A 7,662-nucleotide genomic window follows, 5' to 3' on the forward strand; every position below is an offset into this window, starting at 1 on the left:
AGGCGTGGTTCTAATCTTAGCAATATAGCTTGTGTGACTGCTGTTGTACTGGGGTTGTGTGTAGGGGCAGATTCTATTCATCTGCTTAGAACTGAAAGTGAACCATAACTGGCTAACTCCTTTATTGCATGATTGGGATGTTTGAAAAGATCTGTTTATTTTTCACGGGCAACTTTTGTTAGTTGTGGTGTGGACCTATTACAGTTGGGTTTGTGGGCCAGATGACATGTTGCCCTACAGGGCCCTGATGGGCCTTATGCTGTCTCCGAGGATGAGATGGTTTCGGATTGGATGTCAGGGAGAGAATGGGCCTTGTGATTGGCACATTTGCCTGGCCACGGCTTCCTTTTTGAGGTGTCTCAGGCATGCCCACTGACAGGCTTCCGCTTTCACAGTAACATATGATGGGAAATGAAGCACTTGGTACTCAAAGCAACGGTCCAAAGCCACTCATGCTGGCTTGAGACACAGTGGTGCCAGATGTTACTATAGTGGGGACTGCAATAAATGTTTTGTGGTTCTTTTGATGTTGGATGTTGATGTGGGATCAATTGAATGAGGCGTGTGAAGGACATTGTTTCTCTCCCTCTGACCGACTGACTGATTGAAATGCTCAATGGTTCCCCGTTGCTCACCCACTGTCAGGAGTGAGTGTGAGCCATCCTTGCCGATTGAAAACATATCTAGCGGCCAGTAATGAGCGGGAATGAGGAAAGGGATTCATGCTTGGGCTGTCAGACACTAAGGAGAGGCTGCGCAGCAACTGTTAACTGCAGTGACCTATGGCTCCCACTCCCCCCGTGCACCCCCCCCACCCCACACACACACACACACTCACATTCACACACACTCTCCCCCTGCTTAGACAGCAGCTTCCCAGCTTTTCCCAGGAGCCGCTAATGTGTGCTGTTTTCAGTGAAGTGGAAAATAATTGGAAACAAATATTGAAACCCATTGGACTGTTTTTTGCATCCCTCAGGAGGCTCAGTTCAGGTGCACGGTGGCCTTGAAATGGGCCACAGTTAACACAGTCCACTGTGTGACATATCTCTGATCCATGTTCTCACAAATGAATTTTTCTGCAATATATCAGCATTTAATGGAGATTTCAATCCCCAATCCTAAATAGTTTGAAATGTATTTGTGTTATGTATGTGTCATGTTTTTATATTTATATATTTATCACACACACACACACACTTGTCCACACATACAGACATCCTTAAAGGCAGCATATCCCTCACAGGTGGCCAGTAGCCACTGACAGACGTGGCCAAGGCCGGAATATGCAGATACTTACATAAGGAACATATTGAGCCGTCACTCACTCACTTGAATTAGCTTGAGTGTTCGCATCTCTGAAGCTGTGCAACCATGGTGCCTTCAGGGGCATGGGAACAGATGTGCCCAAGCAAACAAAAAAGAAAAAAAAAAAAGGAGAAGAAAGAAGGGTTGGAGTCAAACGTGATTTGAGTTCATCTCCGGAGTCCCCTGACTGTACAGTGCGGCGAGCACAGAGAACCCACTGAGGAAGCAGCCACTGTGGCAAAGGTACAATGGGAGGACAAGGGCCACCAAATGCCAAACACGTCCACTGCTGCGATTCCTTTAAAGAAGAGAAAAAAAAGGGGGGGGGGGGGGGGGGGGGGAGAAGAAAAGTCTCCCACCTCTGCCAAAAAAGGTTTGGTTGAAAGGCTGCCTTTGGATTTCATTTGGAGAAACCACTCAGCCTGAAAATTTTGGTTTTCTGTTTTTCTTCCCCTTTCTTTTATGTTCGGAGGTACCTCCATTCTAGAAAAGCTAAACGAAAATACAAAAGTGTGTGTGTGTGTGTGTGTGGAGGGTGGTATGCTGGGGGGGGAAGGCTTACAGAAAGTGGGAGAGATGCCTGCTTTTGAAATTATTGACAGCAGCTTGGTATTGTCTTCCCACCAAAGCGCTTCTTAAATCTTCTCCTTTGTTTTTTTTTATTCACTATTATTATTATTTTTTGTCGCTGAATTGAGGTCCTTCCAAGCCTTTTCACCCCAGAATTTGTCGCGCTTGAACTCAACCTGCTCTCCCCGCTGCGTAGTGAATGGGAGACACAGGCATGGGACGGAGGGGGGTACGCCGTTCTCAGGGTCCTCACGCACAAGCATACCACCCCCACCCCTATTATTTATCACTTTTTGCCTGCTAGACCTTAGTCTGATAAACACAGGACGCATTGACACTGGACGTTTGGATTCATCCACTGATATATTGATATCTGTGTGTGTGTCGGTGTGTGTTTTTTTTCTCTCGGATGTGAGCTGTGAGATGAGACTTTGCAAAGTGAGTTGAACTCTGCATTGATGACCGAGCAAATGCTGATGGACACACATTGTACGAAAGAAAACCCTCCTCCGCTGCCGAGGCCTGATGTATGCTCGCATAGGCTCCCTTATGTGCATAACTGGACCTTTGTCACTGGTTAAACATGGGAGAGTTGTGGAGCTGCGTCAGGCTAGTTCTGTTTGTGTGTGTATAGAGAGGCAGCCTTCACCTTTTGACTTAAGTAAACTTACCCACACCGGAATTTAAAAAAGCAGATTTTGGTCATGGGTAGCACATTTAAGTGAGGATATATTCTTCACTGTTTAAATCACACACACACCCAACTTAGCCATTTGATTACACCTTGTTGTGGTACAATTTCGTTCACATTCGGGGGGTGGGGGTCTTTTACAATTTTTCTCAGTTTCCTTTCTGAGCGGCCGCCTGACTGTGATTGTTGCTTCTCTAATTTGCTCATTGTCGAATCCACGTGAGCGACTGCAGAGTCACATGTACTTCTTTCATCCTTCGCAATGGTCCCATATGTTTGTCAAAATGTGTATGTTGTGTGCTTTTTCCGGGCCGATTTGTGCCCAAGCCACTCCACCGAGCCCCATTCTCCCTGGAGGGGATTCGAGCTACACGCTATTTATAAAGAATTAGCAGCTGGGGCCCTTCAAGCCAAATTATGGAGGGAGAGAAATTATCATGGAAACTTCAGGTTAACCCAAGCGTTGGAAATCGCTCTCCTGTGTCCCCGAAAGCTGCTGGACCAGGCAGACGCCCCATGCGCGTGCACATGCGCGCGCGCACACACACACACACACTCACACATACATACACACACACACACACACACTTTCTCTCACACACTCACTCACACACACACAACCAAACCAACCAACCAACCAACAGAAATGCAACACACGTACACAAGGCCACTCTTACGGTGAAGAAAATGCTACAGGAAGTTGTTTTTGTCGCCTTTGCCCCATAACTTTGTCGCTTTGTTGCCCAAACAAAAGCAGTGGGTTGTGCCAGCGGAGGACTTTTCTGACCCTGCCGTCCCAGGCTCTCGGCACTCAGATTAAGATTCTCCTGAGTCGCCTGCACTTGGAGCCATTCAGTGTTGCTTTTCACTGAAAAAAAGGACCTTAAATGCTGCTGCTAGGCTTGCTATGAAGGCATTTTTATCTTAACAAGGAACAAGTCACTCTAGCAATGGTGATGATGATGATTATTTTAGAGATCTTGCTATTTTTAACAGTCCTGCTCACTTTCGTGCTTGTCCAACATGGTGACCTAATGAATGGTGATCGGATGTTAATTGGGTAGCGGAGTAAAAAAGGACGTTGGTAGGAATTGAGAGTGATGGAACAAGCACAACCAGTAATGATGTATTCACTGGAATGCTTGCTCTTCTCATAATGGGGCCAGAGAAATGATGGTCTATCTCCCTGACTCAGATCTAATGACTGTCCTGGCGTTCAGTGCACAACAGAACTGCCACCAAACGAAATGCAACTGTTCATAGGGGGTCACCTCTGTTCTGTTAAAAAGGCTCAGAGGTATGTTGCATAGCAGCAGGAGTAGAACACGGTGTAATAGCTCTTCAGTCAGATAACGCTTATGTAACTCCATGAGTCTTTTGCAACGAACTTGGTTGTATTTAGCTTTGAGGTACATCATATACATATGTCATTTCTGAGATCCCTCTCATGTAGCATGGCATGATTGTGCCATACTAAAGAATGCATGTTTTTCAAATAATTTAGTCACAACTTGTTCAGTTGGGTATCGCCAGGGAATTAGTATATTGGGAATTAGTATATTGGGAATTAGTATATTGGGAATTAGTATATTGGTTTTCACACGTTTTCTCTTAAGAATATTACACCTTTTGTTGATGTTGTTTGTTTTATAAGCATTTGAATGTCAGTGACTTCTATAACTGTTGTGGTCCCGACAGCTTTTCTGGTTATTTGGGTTGTTTTGGATCAGCATTCATTTGTAAGCAACCTGAACTAAGTGGACCAGAATCACCTTAAGGGTTCTGTTCAAGCTGGGGCCAAATGTCTGGTCATTTATTCACACTGTGGTTGTTTGACACTGTTGCCAGTTGCGACACCGTGCTTATGCTATTACTGGATAAAATGCCCTTCATGCATGGAAAAAAGAGATGGGGTAGAGACACCTCACCATCCTTCTCCCTGCAGGGGGTGCTCCAAGGAAGGGTTAACCTATCGACCTCCCCTGCCATATGGTCCGCCTGTCTGGAGACAGATTGACAGCAGATAAACATGGCTTCTGTTAGTCAACAAAATGACCTTTTCGCTTCCTATGAGGCAATGCGGGGGGTGTGCTGTTTAACAGGCTGCTTGCCTCGCTTGTGCCACAGGTGGAAAAAAGATGTTGAAAATGTGTAATTAAAAAAAGCTGGTAAAAGACACGGACAATTACAGGGCATGGCATCTGTGATACCCTTCCTAATTGAAGCTAAACAGCAGTAATGTCCAGCCAATTAGCAAAACTAATTCCCCCTAGATGGGCAAACTCTTGTCAAAAGCTGTGTTATTGTGCAGAGGCATTGTTTTTGTTTGTTTGTTCCTGGAGTTAATTTCACAGGTTCTTTCGCACGTATCCCCCTTCCCCCCTGCACACACACACACACATACTCACACAAACACACACTTAGACCATGTAACACCCCCACCAGTGTCACTCTATTCTGCCATTGATATGGGGCTGTCAAAATAACGTTGTGTCGATATCCTCATTAAAAGTAACCCATTATGAGGCGAGTCTCTGGGGGAAGCTAACTAATAGGAGTTGGCTGCGGCCCCTGAAGAGTCTCTAATGACCGGCGTTGTCAGACTGCCTGAAAGCCAGGCTCGTGGCTCAGTCTCATAGCCCAGAGCAGAGCTGCATGTGTGTGGGATTTAATCGACCATCAGTCTATCTCTCTCTAACTCCATCTCTCTCTCTCTCTCTCTCTCTCTCTCTTAATCTACTCTTTCTGCCGCACACACAAGCTCGCTCACTTTGCCTAGAGTTTTCCTTCGTCTACTCATGGTTGTGTGGCTGATGCTTGGCACGGAGAAAAAGTAATGTGTTCGTTTATGTGTGTTTAAGCACTTAAGAGAAAACAAATGACTTAGGAACAGCATTTGCTTGTTTTGGTTTTCTAATTAAGTATAGAACCAAAACCATATAGGTGTGCCTCAGTAGATGTCCCGACAGATGGAACAGAAGTGAAGGGCGCCATTTTGTAGTTGTCGTAGCGGTGGCAGTAGTAGTAGTAGTAGTAGTGGTGGTGTTGATGGTGGTGCCATCATCCTCTGTCCTCTGGCAAGCTCTGTTTGGTGCACGGGCCAGTGCAGGTCTTCTCCCACAGGAACTAAGCTGCACAGATGTGGCAGAATCTCACTGTTGACATGTAATTTCAGCTGGAAAAGTACTGTGTGATGGTGTGTGTGTGTGTGTGTGTGTGTGTGTATATGAATGTGTGTGCGCATCACAGGCATGGCCTAACAACCTGAGCAGGGACAGGAGGGGAAAAAAAATGAATTGTATTCATTGTAACCCGAAAGCACAAGCTCTTCAATTGGTTAACACTTATGTAACTCCATGAGTCTTTCGCAATGAACTTGGTTGTATTTCAGCTGATATGTAATCAGCTTTGATGTGATCATATACATATGTCTTTTCTGAGATCCCTCTCATGTAGCACTCACAGTAAGATTGTGTCATGCCAAAGGATGCATGTTTTTTTAAAGAATGTAGTCGCAACCTGTTTAGTTACGATATCTCCATGTGCCCGGTGATGTTAATGCAAATACATTTGATGGGAGGGAATTAGTATATTGGGTTTCACACGTTTTCTTTAAGAATATAACACCATTTGTAAATGGTGTTTAGATGTTTGTTTAGCTAAGCATTTGAAAGTCAGTAACTACTTCTGTAACTGGTGTGGTCCCAAAAGCTTTTCTGGTCATTTGGTTTGTTTTGGATCAGCATTATTTTGCACACAACCAAGAGTAAGTGGACCATTGTGTTACACCAAAGTATGTATTTTAATTTTTTTTTTGAAATGCAGTTGCAAACTGTTCAATTGTAGTCTGGCCATGTGCAGCTTGGAGGTGATTATCTTTTTTTTGTTTATTTTGTAAGGAATGGCAGTAATGAAATGGCCACCTTCACATCATTTGCGGTCATGTGTGGGCTTCACTCAAGCTCAAGCACCACTCTGTGCCGAGCCTCACGCTGACTCTTGACGGCAGTTCATCCCGGCCCCATTGTGCATCTCCCATCAAACGCTCATTAGGCACCAGGCCAGGTGTCTGTCAACTTCTGACACCACTAACAGGATACTCTGTCGGGGACACTGCCAAGAACCGCCACTGAAAGGTCTCCTTTGTGAGGAGAGTTTTTTTTTTTTTTCTGTTTTTTTTTTCTTTACCTTTCCCCATACATTGTGATGCATCCTGGTAAATGGTATCTTTACCATTGATTTGTTTCCCCGTTGAGGGCCAAGAGCGCAAAGAATGGGAAATCTTTTGACCCCTCGAGACAGGAAGAGGATGAATTACAAGGGCCTGACACTACGAACGTGTCACAGACTGTTTGCAGGGTATATTTCCTCCACTTTGCCTCTTACAGGACCTTGCTGGAGAACTGGCAATGTCAAGGGATGAGGATTTGAGAGTCAAGTGCACCTCAATGGGAGCGTTGGTGGTCTGGGTGCAGCTGCCGTGCTAACAAGTGGAAGAAATGGGGAGACAGCAAGGGTAGGGCACCCTGTGGACGGGCTCAGCTCCTCACTTTTGTCTTCCATCTCGTGGGGTTGGGGGCCCGAGGGGGCTAGGGGGCTGTGGGGGTGGGGGTGAGGGGTTGCTTGGCAGCGTCCCTGGGGCCCGGCAGCTAAGCTAGCAGCTCCCACCACTCAATATGCAGCCAAGGTGCTGGAATGACAACGACTCCATTCATGGTGGAGGTAGAGGCAAAGGCTGTGGATCTCCCCTGTCTTTCTTACCCCTCCAGTGTGGAGGAAATCTGTGTGTGTGCGGGTGCGTGTGTGTGTGTGCGCGTGTGTGTGTGTGTGTGTGTGTGTGTGCGTGTGTGTGTGTGTGTGTGCGTGCGGGTGTGTGTGTGTGCGGGTGTGTGTGTAAGGGGGGGGGGGGGGATATGTGTGTGTGTGTGTGTGTGTGTGTGTGTGTGCGTTCGTGTATGTGTTTGTGTTTCGGAGAGGAGAGGGGGGGGGGGGGGGATTTTCCCTAACTCTTGAAGAGAGAGACCAGAATGGAGATTGAAAAGGAGTGAGGGAGGTAGGAAGAGGGGCTGAGGGAGGGAGGGAGGGTGAATGAG

This window comes from Sprattus sprattus (assembly GCF_963457725.1).
Source record: "Sprattus sprattus genome assembly, chromosome: 4".
Classification (NCBI taxonomy): domain Eukaryota; kingdom Metazoa; phylum Chordata; class Actinopteri; order Clupeiformes; family Clupeidae; genus Sprattus; species Sprattus sprattus.